Here is a 14,971-nt window from a genome sequence, read left to right on the forward strand (position 1 = left end):
ACTGTAAAGTGTCATTGCTTCAATATTTTCCTGTTTTGAAAGAATTACATGACTCTTTCAATTACATATTTCCCAACTATCTCCCCGTTTTCCTTTAAGAAATTCGCATCTGGTCCCAAACTTTTACCTCATTTTATCGTAAGTAGAGCTTTCCTGATCTCTTTTGTTGTTGAAAGATGTATGAATGAATGAAGAATACAAAGTCATGCTTATTGTTTTGCAGACAAAAACCCCATTTTGTTGTTGGTTGTTATTTGAGAAGTAGAACAAGCTATCATTTTAAGAAAGAGAACATAATGAGTAAAGCAAACAATGATGATCAAAGGAAACGGGAACTTGATGCCATAAGTCGAAGATCACTTGCCCTTGAAGAGGCTGAGGATTGTCAGCAACAGCAAAAGAAAATAAAGAGAGCAGATGAAGGAAACAAAATACATTCTTTTGTCGATTCTTCTACAGACAAGACCAAACCCTTTCCCAACATCTCATCCAAGAAAGGTTTTTAATTTTTAATTTTTCCTTTGTATAAATTTGTATGGATTTCTTATTGATAGTTTTTATTAACTTTTCTTATCTTGTAGGAAACATTGCCTTTTCCGGTCATTATGCAATTCAAGGTATGACAAATCTTTTCTTAATAAACATTCTTGTCTACTTTATATTCATTCATACATGCCTTGAAATGTTGTTGAACACAGATGTTGAATTGGGTGGTTCAACTTATATTCAACTCTCTCATTCAGTTCATGAGAATTTGCTAAATGCAAATGTACCAAGGTGATTATTATGTCTCAATCTTGTCATTTGTGGTAATATTTATACCTCTGAGACGTTTTGGACTAGATTTCCTCCTGAGGGTTCAAAGATTACGCCGCCGCACCAGTCAATCTAGCTGATTACATGTTAGCTGTTTGTGGAAATGACGCACTGAGAGAACTTTCTGTTACGGCATCCTCCTAAAAGATCTAAACCTAAATGACTAAAGGGTTCAACAATAGAATAGACGGTCAAGATGAAGACAAGACAATCCAACGGCTCATATTATAACATACATTTATAATTAATCTGTTTATTATTAATTAATGAAATATTCGATAATTACCTAAATACTCTTATTCTTATATATAAAGGGATTAGACTTGTAAAAACAGAATGACTTTTGATTTAATGAAAAACTTATTTCTTTCTTATTTTCTTGATTCCATCTCTTTTCTCATTCAATCTTTATCTCATCTCTCCTTATTTCAAACTCGCCATCTTAATCCCCTCCCTGTTTGACATCATCCACAAGCAGTACAAGCAGCACGCTACACTGGTATCAGAGCCAACGATCTTCCGACTGTTGGAAATCCATTTTTTCCCCCGCTTTCACTGCAAGAAAAAGAAACAAGAACTGGTTATTCGCGTCATGGTTGGAAAAAGATCGAAAATGGAGAATCAAGATTCCAAGAAAAACCCGGATCACATCAACGAATGTTTGGAGGAACACAATTCTATAATCCAAAGCTTAGAAGATTCTGTTCTACAAATCAATGAGCAATTAAGTATTCAGAAAAAGAGTTTCGAGGACCTTAATGCTCAAATAGATCTAAAATTCAACAATTTACAAAAGGGATTCGAGACGGCGATCGAAACATTGATACAACAAATTAACAACAATAATACTACCAGCAATCAGGGCAATCCAAGAGAACATCGGGGGTATCATAACAATCCAGCATTAAACGTTAATCCAAATACAAGAGGCGCTCATACAAGTAACGTTCAAACTCCTAATACAAACAACGTTCAGCCGGATAATATAAATGCAAGAAGGGATCATAACCATGAAGAAGATAATTTTATATTTCAAGAATATAATAATTATCATGATCAACACAATTTCGGACAGCCAAGACCATATCACATTCATAAAAGTCTAACAAGAATAGATTTTCCTAAATTCGACGGAAAAGATGTGGATGGCTGGATATATTCAGCAGAAGAATTTTTGCGGTTGACGACACCCCTCCAAATATTAAGGCAAGAATTGCTCGATTACACTTCATCGGCAAAGCAAGAATGTGGTATACAAACTACAGATCAAGGTTAGACCCTAATATGATAGTAACATGGGATATGCTTAAAGGAGAAGTTAAAAAGAAGTTCGGTTTAACAATCTTTGATGCCCCAATGAGCGATTTAATGAACCTTAAACAATCAGGAACTGTAGAAGCACATAATGACAAATTTACAGAAATTTCCTACAAACTTTCTAGAATGCCCAATGATTACATGATGGATTGCTACTTTGGAGGACTTAGACCAGAAATTGCCAATCCTGTTAGACTACTCAATCCTACAAATATCAATGATGCTATGGCAATGGCCCGAGTTCAAGAAGCAACATATACGTCTTATGCTAAACAAGCACATTTGTACAACAACGGTCCTCCATTGCTCCCAACTCCGGCCAAAAGACCATTCAACAATAATTCTAACAGATTCAATTTCAAAAGAATAGATCCTAAAGTCGCAGCGGAAAAAAGGGCAAGAGGAGAATGCTATCATTGTCCAGAAAAATTTGACTCTACACACAAATGCAAGGCAATTGTTTATACATTGGAAGCTTCCGAAAATATTGAACTGCCTAATGACGAAGAAATAGAAGTTACGGATACAGAAATAGAAGACTTATCTGCAGTTTCATTGAATGCTTTGATAGGAACAAATTATTATAAAACAATGACTGTACCTGGGTATATCAAGGAAGTAGCAGTCAATATTCTTATCGATTCAGGCAGTACACATAATTTCATAAATGCTAACCTAATGCCTTTAATTAATCACCCTGTTTCAGTTACTAATCCTTTGCAGGTTTCAGTAGCAGATGGGTCTACATTACAGAGTACACAATTTTATTCTCAAATACCATGTTCAATACAAGACTACCATTTTAACACGAATTTGAGAATTTTAAAAATGACTAGTTATGACTTGATTCTAGGAATAGAGTGGCTTATTAAATTGTCAGATATCTCATGGAATTTCAAACAATTAACAATGTCATTTTCTTCCCATGATAAAAGGTTTACGATCAATAGTCTTACATCTACTATGCCTAATGAGGGAAAACAAATGACAAGTTTCAAAAAAGAAATTAAGTTTGACAAAGCTACATCATTGAAAAATTGCGTTTCACTGTCTCCTCAATTTTTTTTCAATCTACACTAACACCAGTTTTGAGATGCCAATAGAACAACTAAACTTACTTTTGGATGAGTTTAACTTTTTATTCAAGGATCCAACAGAGCTGTCTCCCATTAGACAACAAGATCATCAGATTGTTCTGAAGGAGGGAGCGATCTCAATTAGCCTCAACCCCTACAGGTACCCTGCATTGTATAAAACAGAAATTGAAAAACTGATTGTAAAAATGTCTAAACAAGGTATAATTAGACCTAGTAACAGTGCATTTGTAGCACCTGTCATTTTAGTTAAGAAAAAAGATATGAGTTGGAGACTTTGTATAGATTATAGGAAACTAAATAGCATGACAGTTAAAAATAAGTTTCCTATACCTATTATAGAGAAATTACTTAATGAACTTCATGCTAGCTGTATATATACCAACCTGGATTTAAAAGCTGGATTTCGTCAAATTCGTATGAACCTAAAAGATATTCATAAAACAACATTTAAAACTCATGAAGGGTTATATGAATTTCTAGTCATGCCATTCGGTCTAACTAATGCTCCTTCTACATTTCAATATATCATGAATACAATATTCAAACAATATTTGCGAAAATTTGTCTTGGTATTTTTCGATGATATACTTGTGTATAGCAAAAATTGGAAAGATCACTTAACTCATATTCGATTAGTTTTCGATATTCTGAAACAACATACATTCTTTCTGAAAAAATCTAAGTGTTCTTTTTCTTCAAAAAAAATAGAATACTTAGGTCATATTATCTCAGTTGATGGAGTAGAAGCAGATCCTGATAAATTGTTAGCAATGAAACATTGGCCTATTCCTACAACAATTAAAATGCTAAGAGGGTTTTTAGGACTAACAGGCTATTATAGAAGATTTATATGTAATTATGGTTTAATTGCTAGACGACTAATTAATTTGTTGAAAAAATATAATTTTGTATGGTCTGAAATCACACAAGAAGTTTTTGAAAAATTAAAAACAGCAATGTGTACCCCACCAGTTTTGGCATTACCTGATTTTAATGACACATTCATTGTAGAGACAGATGCAAGCAATATTGGTATGGGGGCTGTTTTAATTCAGAAACGGCAACCCATAGCATTCATAAGCAAGTCTCTTTCTCCTAATAATAAACTTCTTCCTGCATATGAGAAAGAGCTACTTGCGTTAATTATGGCTGTGAAAAAATGGAAATCATATCTACAATTTAAGCCTTTCATAGTTAAAAACTGATCATGAACCGTTAAAATATCTATTGGAGCAAAGAATACACACAGTTAGTCAGGAAAAATGGTTATATAAGCTTATAGGGTTTGATTTTTCTGTTACCTATAAAAAAGGTAAAGAAAATATTGTTGCAGATGCTCTTTCAAGAGTGGAGGGTCATTGTTGGGCTCTTTCTACTATTCATTCATCTTTTTTAGATACTATTTCATCATTGTGGAATACTGATCCAAATCTTAAAAATATTATTATGGATATTCAGAAAGATGCAGACACTCACCCCTACTATTCTTATACCAGCAATCATCTTAGAAGGAAAGGCAAACTAGTAATAGGATTTGACACAGATCTTAGAAATAAGATAATAGAAACAGTTCATACATCATCGGTGGGAGGACATTCGGGAGTAAATGTAACCACAAAGAAAATACAACTCGCATATTTTTGGAAGGGTATGACAAAAAACATTCGGGAATATGTGCGTAATTGTCAAGTTTGTCAACAAAACAAACCTGACTCACATCTCCCAAATGGATTATTACAACCCCTTCCAATTCCTAATCATGTTTGGACTGACATTTCTATGGATTTTATTGAGGGCCTTCCAAAATCACAAGGTAAAACTGCAATTTTCGTTATAGTAGACAGATTGTCTAAGATGGCTCATTTTATAGCAATTACACACCCGTATACAGCTTATTCAATTGCTATGGTTTTTATTGATAACATATTCAAATTGCATGGTATGCCAAAAAGTATTACTAGCGACAGGGATAAAATTTTCTTAAGTGCTTTTTGGAAAGAATTGCTTAAATTACAGGGCATAGAACAAAAGCTATCTACAGCTTATCACCCTCAAACAGACGGACAAACAGAGATAGTTAATAAATGTGTGGAAACTTACTTGAGATGCATGATTAGCCAAAGACCGCACTTATGGAGTAAATGGTTACCCTTAGCCGAATGGTGGTATAACACCAATTTTCACTCCGCAAGCGGCATGTCTCCATATCAGCTAGTATATAACCAGGAACCACCAGTGCATGTCCCGTATTTGGCTGGAGATGCAATTGACCCCAATCTGGATAGAACTCTACAAGAAAGGGAACACCATCTCCAATTAGCTAAACAAAATCTCCAACGAGCACAAAACAGGATGAAACAACAGTATGATAAGAAGCATAAAGAGGTATTTTTTGAAATAGGAGATATGGTGTTCTTAAAAGCTCAACCCTACAGACAAATCACGCTCACACAAAACAAACACACAAAACTCCAACCTAAGTTCTATGGGCCTTACGAAATCACAGGCAAAGTCGGACAGGTATCGTATCGTTTAAAATTACCATCTCATACTCGTATTCACAATGTTTTTCATGTGTCACAGCTCAAAAAGTTTATTGGAAATCATGCATCAAAGACTAACATAGATGATCTAGAAAGAATCGATTTTGAACCAGAGACGATTTTAGAAGAAAGGCTTACCTTGAGAGATGGAGAAACGGTGCGCCAGTTACTCGTCCAAAGTGAGGGGAAAGACAGATCCGATGCTTGCTGGGAAGACGCTTCTATAATCACTACAGATTTCCCCAATCTCAAATGGAAATCGAAGGGGATTCGTAGGAGGCGACGCGGTCGTCTTCAATCTCAGGGAGAGAGTAGTGTTACGGCATCCTCCTAAAAGATCTAAACCTAAATGACTAAAGGGTTTCAACAATAGAATAGACGGTCAAGATGAAGACAAGACAATCCAACGGCTCATATTATAACATACATTTATAATTAATCTGTTTATTATTAATTAATGAAATATTCGATAATTACCTAAATACCCTTATTCTTATATATAAAGGGATTAGACTTGTAAAAACAGAATGACTTTTGATTTAATGAAAAACTTACTTCTTTCTTATTTTCTTGATTCCATCTCTTTTCTCATTCAATCTTTATCTCATCTCTCCTTATTTCAAACTCACCATCTTAATCCCCTCCCTGTTTGACATCATCCACAGCATGCTACACTTTCTTCCCCAGGAAAGAGTGGAAGCGTTTTTTACCTCAAACAAGATGACGACAGATTCATGATTAAGACAGTAAAGAAATCCGAATTCAAAGGTTTGTTCTTATAACAACAGTTGGTCATGTTCTAATTGAACCCATTTAGCTCAAACTCAAACTCACTTGAATTCCAATCTGTGATTGATTCAGGTTCTAATCAAAATGCTCCATAGTTATTTTAAGCATGTTTGCAACTATGAATGAGAATCCACTTGTCACCAAGTTCTTCGGTCTTCATTGCGTCAAACCAGTAGGTGGAGTGAAGGTATGCAAATCAAATATCATCTCTGTATTCAATTTTTATTAGTTGGGATTATGTTTTTGATTATGCCTTGTTAATGATACAGACTCGATTCATAGTAATGGGGAACTCGCTCTGCTCTGAATATCGGATTCATAGACGATTCGGTCTTAAAGGGTCCTCCCATGGCCGGTCAACAGATAAACCAGAAGAAGAGATTGACGAAACCACCACATTTAAGAACCTTGATCTGAACTTTGCCTTCCGACTCCAGCCAAACTGGTTTCAAGAACTCATAAGTAGAGAGCCAAGATAATTATTCTCTTAACCTATATATTATTTTGTTTTATCCTCTTTTTCGTGGCTGATTTTTTTGGTTTGTTATAAATTGGATTAGGCAAATTGAGCGGGATTGTGAATTCCTGGAGGCGGAGAAGATAATGGATTATAGTATCTTAGTTGGCCTCCATTTCCGAGATGACAATACAAGCGATAAAATGGGGTTGTCCCTTTCTTCTTGAGGAATGGTAAGTTGAAAATGAAAGTCTTTTGTCATGCAAGAGCGTGATCAACTACGGAATGGTATGACCGAGATGAGGGAGCATATGGCCTTCATATTATCCATGTATCCCGGTATGCCTTCCACGTCTCCCTGCCCCTCCCACTAGAGATGATTCCACTGAAGATGCCCTATACCACTTGAGGGTAATGATATGTGGTTTTTGAATTCTGTTAAGTTTATGGTTTATTTGGATTTGATGAATTGATGATTGTGGATTTATGATTGTAGTTTTTTTTATTAATGATTGTAGTTTTTGGATCAATGATTGTGGTTTTAGATTATATTAATGGCTTTGGAAAAATTATTTTGAATTATTATTGTTTAAATAGGTACAAATATGAAATATAATATAATATAATATAATATAATATAATATAATATAATATAATATAATATAATATGAAAGGTTAAAAATCCGGATTGAAACAATTAAATCTATATGTTATAAAAAGATGTAAATAATTTAAGTATAATGTCTTACAAATATCTTAATAAAAATAAAGATAAAGATTATAAGATTATGCTAATTTTCTGTACAAAAATTATTTATTATTTTAAAATATATAAAGTCATTTTAATCATTAATTTAGTTCCAGATTATATTATTTTTATTAACTTCTAATAATGTAATTTATAAAAATGTAAAAAGAAATAGTTTCATAGTATTTATATTATTTTAAAATTAATTGATTTGAAAATTACATTATAAAAATTAAAATTACATTTAAAACACTTTAATATTTTTATAATAAATAAAGAATATCACTCTAATATATATATATATATATATATATATATATATATATATATATATATATATATATATATATATATATATATATATATATATATATATCAAAAGTAATTATCATTTTTGTAAATAAAAAGTTACACATAATTAACAATTAACATATATAATATATTATTAACAATTAACATAATGTTAATTAACATATATAATACATTAATAATGATTGACAATTAACATAATCTAAGTTGATATTATATGAATATATATAATCACAAGAATGTATGAATATATAAAAAGATAAAGAAAAAAAAGTTGGATTATGTAAATATATATAAATAAAATAAAAATGAGACTTTATTGTGGTATTATTTTTTAAATAAAAATATAAATATTAGGAAAGATTTTTATAATCGTAAATTTTTATAAAAAATTCAATTAATAATTAATACCCTAATATATAGGGAAATTTGATCAAATAACCTCAAAATATAATAAGTTGATATTATAATGAGGTTATTTGATCTGATGGTAATATTATAATTTATTTGCGCTCGTGGTTCTATATTTTTTTTATACGATTTTGCCCTTGTCGTTTCGCGAAGTGAATTAGGGTTAGTATAAATACTCAAATATTTTCATTTTCTTAGTTTTCTTTCTCTCTCTTCTCCCGTTCTTTCCTTCACGGCGGTCAGCGGCGACGACGGACGGCGACGGATGGCGGCGGTTATCTATACAGATCTACAAGATCTTCTAACATAATCCATTTATGTTTTTATCTATACAGATTTACAAGATTTATAACCCTAAATCTATTTTGCATGCAGCTTTTCGATTCTAGGGTTTAGGGTATGCAGATCTCCGATTCTAAGGATTTAAAGGTCGTCGAGGTAGATGTTCATTTCAGATCTGATAAACAGTTATGTTCATGTTTACATTTTCTTCATTTCAAAACCTTTTCATATTTCGTTCATATTTGGTTCATATTTATTCATATTTGTGGGTTCATATTTGTTATTTGGTTCATATTTGACCATTTCGTTAAGTGTGGTTCATTAATGGGTTTTGCATATAATCTTGGATCATATGAGTTCCGTTTCAGGGAAGATTCGCTAAGGACTTACCGTTTCGCTAAGTGCTTAGCATTTCGCTAAGTGCTAAGCACTTAGCGAAACGGATCTTGTCTGTCTTCATCACCGGTGAGACTGAGCTCAGGATTCCTAAAGGCTCCAGTTAGAGCCATGAATCCTTTGATGGTTGCAAAAGCCTTAGGTGGAAAGCTTACATGGTATGTATCATGTATGTATGTAATGTAAGAAAATAAGAGTATAATTGAAATTTGTTTGTTTGATTGATTGTAGTTTCGAGAGGGATTGGCTACGGAAAGATCTGAACGTGATTGGGTTTGGTTGATCGGATGGTTAGCACCTTCCAGTATTCCGGCGATCAACGGACTCTTTCTAGCATTGGGACTGAGCAATTAAAATATATTTATGTTTCTTTCTAATATTAATATACATAAATAAGTAAACAAACAGGTTAGGCTGGTTACTTGACACTTGAGATTGTTCTTGGCATTGACTTTTGGACAAATTGGATTCAAGGGCAGGACTGAAGATTACTTCAGTAAATAAATAAATTAATTCTAATTAAGAAATAATAATAATATGTAAAAAGTGAACTACTTTCTTTGGTATTTGTTAATGAATGTTTAAGCTGCTTTTGGTATTTATTAATGAATGTTTAAGCTGATTTTGTTTCATTTCTTTCTATACCATTTCATTTATGCATCAAACTAAAACATAACCATTTCTCTACAAATGAACATTTGATTTATGCAAAAGTAAAAAAAACAAACAAACATTTTCTATACTATTTCATTTATGCATCAAATTAAAACATAACCATAACAAACATTTTCTATACCATTTCATTTATGTATAAAATTAAAACATAACCATTTCTCTACAAATGAGCATTTGATTTATGCAAAAGTAAAAAAAAAAAACTATAAAAACACCATCTATGGGAATTGAACCCACAACCACATGGTTAAAAGCCACGCACTCTACCAGCTGAGCTAAGACAATTCATGTTAAAATATTTAGCGAAACGATAAGTCCTTAGCGAAACGGGAAGTCCTTAGCGAAACGGGAAATCCTTAGCGAAACGGGAAGTAAACCCTAAACAACAGTGATTCGAAGATGCATAAACCAAACATCAATAAACTTGAAATATCATAAAATAAACGTACCAAGTGGAACAGTGCTCGTGCTCGTCGTGAAACTCATTGTCATTTCGCCGCCGCCCAGTTTAGAGAGAAGGAGGAGAAGAACGGGAAGAGAGAGAAGGAGAAGAAAAGAAATGGAAAAAAATGAGAGAAGTTATATTAAATAGTAAGGGTAATTTGGACATTTCACACATTTTCACTTCGCGAAACGCTAAGTGACTTAGCGTTTCGCGACAAGAGCAAAATCGTCCAAAAAAAATAAAATCACCACGAGCGCAATTAAATTATCAAACTACCACCAGGTCAAATAACCCAGTCTTTAAGGTCATTTCGTCAAATTTCCCAATATATAATCTATAATTATATCACTTTTTTTTTAAGTAATAAAATATCTATATATATTATCACTCATATTTTTCATCAACAAATAAAATGTTTATATATAATGATTTATTTTGGTTGTTATATTCACTAAATTTAATTATTTTAACATTTATATAAACTAATATAATAGGTTAACGTTAAAATTAATAAATAAATAAAATAATATACACAACAGATGATGTAGGATGTTTTTTTATAAATAAATAAAATTTGAAATAAACTCAAAAGAATAATAAGAAAAATTTGAATAAAACGAGAATATAAACATAAGTTTTATTACTTTTTTTTTTAATAATTAAATAAAATATTATATTATTTTTTTTTTTTAAATTAGGGAATAAAATTATATTTGTCTTTAAAAAAACTCATTATTATTATTTTTTTCTTTTTTGAGTAGATTTCATCGAGAATTTATTGCCCCTAATAGATCCGTACATGTGCTTGAACCATATAAGTCATTTACTACCATTTTAAAATATTATAAAATTACTGTACTTAATCGATTATGTCATGGGATCAGTTACATGATACAATTTTAAAATATTATAAAAATAATATAGTATTAGTTAAATATATAAATATTTAAGGATGGGATAAGAGGTCATATTCATAATATCATATACAATAGACTAAAGTTTACTTTCTCTTTTAATAACATATGCTTGTAATCAAATAAAATTAACTAATTAATGTCATCAAAATCAGTAGCCAAAAAAATCATAACATAGTCCCGGTAAAAAAGGGGTCAAAAACGAGAATAAAAACTCTCAGTTTTGACCCTATAACTTTCGGTATAGACACATTACTGAAAATTTTATTACCGAAAATTTTGGTAACTCTCGTCATCCCTCGGTATTGACTCTTTCATTAAAAACAATTGGGCGTCTACCGAGAGATATCGTAGAGTTTTCGGTTTAGATACCCTAGAGTAAAACCGAAAGTTAATTGAAAAACTTTCGGTTTTTCCATAGAGAGAAAAACCGAAAGTTTTACAAATAACTTTCGGTTTTACTCCTTAGGAAAAAACCGAAGGTTTTCCAATTAACTAATCTTACCCCTTCTCTTTTTCATTCGCCTCTCTCTCCTTTCTCTCCCTCCCGCGCCGCAGCCGCCTCCTCTTCTTCGGTTTTGACTTTTCTCAAAACCGAAGGTTTATTGAAAAACCTTTGGTAATAAGAATCACGGGATTTAATTTTTTTTGTCTTTTTTTGGATGAGTCAAAACCGAAGGTTTATAGTATAAACCTTCGCAATTAACAATTTTAGGAAAAGGTAAAACCGAAAGTTCTTTAAATAACCTTCGCAATTAATCATTCTTCAACTTAGAATATTTTTTCAATTTTTGGGATGAGTCAAATACGATGGTTTAATGGAAAACCTTCATATTTAAACATTTCAGAAAAGGTAAAACCGAAAGTTTTTGGAATAACTTTCGCAATTAACCAAACTCCCAACACTTAGAGTTTTTTTGAATTTTTGGGAATGTCAAAACCGAAAGTTCTTTGTAGAACTTTCGGTACTAATTAGTAAAACCGAAAGTTTTAGACACCTCTCGGAATCTATTTTCAATAACGAAAGATTTGTTTCTATCGGGATCAATTAGGAGAGTTTTATAAAATCATCGGTAATATCTGTCGGTAAAGGTCATTTTTTTACTAGTGAGTGATGATTTAGAAAATAAAAAAGTTGATTAATAAAAATAGTTAATAATTTTATTTCAAGTTTATATATTATAAGTATTAAAATTATACGCACCTAATTTATAAATTTAAAAATAATTATTTTTGAATAAATAAATTAAAATAATTAACCCCAAATCAAAACCTAAATAAACAATTAATTATTATAATAAGAGTAATGATAGGGAACGCGAATTTGGGGCCGCGAAAGTCCGCGAAAATTGGATATTCTGTTTAATCACAGAATATTCTCTCTCCTCTTGTTAATTTATTTCTCTCACTCTCATTTATCTCTCATCTCTTTCATTAATTATTTTTCCTCTTCTCTCCCACTAATTAATTTATTTCCTCTATTAATTAATTTATCATTTTCTTTTTCCTATTTATTAATCTAAACCCTAACCTCTAACCCCTAAACCCTAAATTCTAGATTCTAGACCTAAATTCTAAATCTTAAATCCTAAACCCTAAACTCTAATTTCTTTTTTCTTTTTTTTATTATTTTTTTAGTTTTATTACTTATAAATGTTTATCTAATATTTCTATTTTTCACTTTGATAAATTCAGATAAGATATTATTAATTATGGTTTAAGATTTAGGGTTTAAAATTTAGGGTTTAAAATTTAGGGTTTAGAATTTAGGGTTTAGAGATTAGAGATTATGGTTTAAATAAATTAATCAGAGAATGAGAGAGATAAATTAATAGATTAGTGAGAGAGAAATAAAGATAAATTAATTAATTCGTAAAGAGAAAGAAATTAATTAATAAGAAGAGAGAAATTAATTATTAAGAGGAGAGAGAAATTAATTAATAAAAAAAAAGAATATTCTGTGTTTTATAAGAATATTCCATTTTCGCGGACTTTCGCGGCCCCAGATTCGCGTTCCCTATCATTACTCTTATAATAATTAAATCTTAATTAATTAAGAGTAATGGTCAAATAAATAAATAAAATAATTTGAGATAAATGTTATACCCTTTATATCTCGAATTAATTTTAAAAAAATAAAAATATTAAAATAAATAATTTAGGATAAATATTATATCATTTTTATCCCAAATAAATTATTTATTAAACTCGAAATATTAAAAAAATAACTAACAAAATAAATGTCATATTTATTTTAAATATTTTGTGTATATTAAAATTTTAAAATAAAGATAAAAGGGTGAAAAAAATCAATTTCAAATAAACCCTTAAAGTTTAAAATAAAAATTAAATCGGTAATCATGTGTGGCCGAAATTCGAAAGAATCGTTGTAGCAGGAAACGGATGAGTGCTAGATTTTCATCCAACACCCTCCAACGCTTCCTACGTCGTCCGCTGCAACGAAAGACGCGCACCTCCGCGAAGAACACGATCAGTTAACGCACGTGGCTGAAACGCAACAGAATGCCCGAAAGATGACAAAACCCAAACGAAACGCTATGCGTTTACACCCAAAACGGCGTTGTTTTACGTCTGGTTTGTCTTCTTCCTCGCAATGAAGAACAAATAAGGATAATCTCATATTTGATTTTTCAAAGATGGAACTCCTCTTATAATCCACCATATCGGTTTATTCAAAAGCTGAAATGATCACTCTACCACGGTGATCATTTCGCCTACAATCATAGGTTTCATTATTCCCTAATCAGACAAGTTGAATCAAGAAGAGCCAAAACACCATCATGAGTGTTTGACTGATTCAAGCCCACTTTGATGATCAACCGACTTCGGGAGGCTTTAAATAGCCTCCCTTGATGTTTCTGAAGGTAAGAGATCAACTCCCAAGCCCTCAATCTGAATTTTCAGAAATCTGTCATTGAAGCTCAAGCTTTCTAGATTTTTCAAAATTCCGTATAAGACCTTAAAACTTGGATCCAGACATCCCAAAAGCTTCCGTAAGGTCTAATGAGTGTTATCCAATCCTTGAAAAGCTTTCAATCACCCTCTAATTCAATCTTCTAGTTTGATATTGAAAATTTTATATTTTAATTTTCATAAGTTTGTATATTGTTTGGTTGTTTAATTTTTTGATTGGAAAACGATCCTAGGATCATTTACAAACTTTCTGTGAAAACTAGAATCGATCTAAAACAAAAGAACCCAAATTTGAATTTGAAAAAATTAAAAATTGAGTTTATATTCTTGAGCTAATCCTCAAGAACATTAGCCCAAAAAGTTTTCCATCATATTTCTAATGATGTTGGACACCTTTTTGGATCATGTCTGATTAAAATCAAAACTTTTAAAATAAATGAAAATTTTAAGTTTTTGAATTGGTCCAAATAAACAGTCAATGTTCATGTTTTGTTACCAATAAATTATATGAAATATAATGAAACTATTGGCCAACTTCTTACACTTCATTAAACTCTAAAATCCAAAAACTCAATTTTTGGTCTTTAAACTATTTTGAACAAATTGAACATCACCTAGGTCAAATAATACATTGGGAAGATGTTTCTAATGTTCCTGAGGACTTTGTAAAGGATCAAGGGTCCATCAAATTGCAAAACTCGCAATTTTGATGATCTTGAGGACCGACATGTTCGACCACGACCGAGAGGTCCGGCCAAGGCTTTTCAGCTAGGATCGAGACTTTTCAGTTAGGACTGAGAAGTCTGACTGTGGTTTTTCAACTAGGACTGAGATGTCC

At 31.4% G+C, this 14,971-nt stretch overlaps 1 long non-coding RNA gene, 1 other non-coding gene and 1 pseudogene across 2 annotated transcripts; 1 reads left to right on the forward strand and 2 right to left on the reverse strand.

Annotated features, from left to right (window-relative positions):
• The first annotated feature begins 900 nt into the window (after positions 1 to 900).
• On the forward strand, positions 901 to 7,293 carry LOC124921516 (annotated as a pseudogene).
• On the reverse strand, positions 4,280 to 6,008 carry LOC124922313. The gene is made up of 3 exons (XR_007097794.1): positions 5,912 to 6,008; positions 5,331 to 5,519; positions 4,280 to 4,343 (listed from the first exon to the last, which is right to left on the reverse strand). It is a non-coding gene; the product is annotated as an uncharacterized LOC124922313 (long non-coding RNA).
• Positions 7,294 to 10,052: 2,759 nt separating the features above from the next.
• TRNAK-UUU lies at positions 10,053 to 10,125 on the reverse strand. The gene has a single exon. It is a non-coding gene; the product is annotated as a tRNA-Lys (tRNA).
• Positions 10,126 to 14,971: the final 4,846 nt, after the last annotated feature.

The sequence above is a fragment of the Impatiens glandulifera genome, chromosome 1 (assembly GCF_907164915.1).
Source record: "Impatiens glandulifera chromosome 1, dImpGla2.1, whole genome shotgun sequence".
Lineage (NCBI taxonomy): Eukaryota > Viridiplantae > Streptophyta > Magnoliopsida > Ericales > Balsaminaceae > Impatiens > Impatiens glandulifera.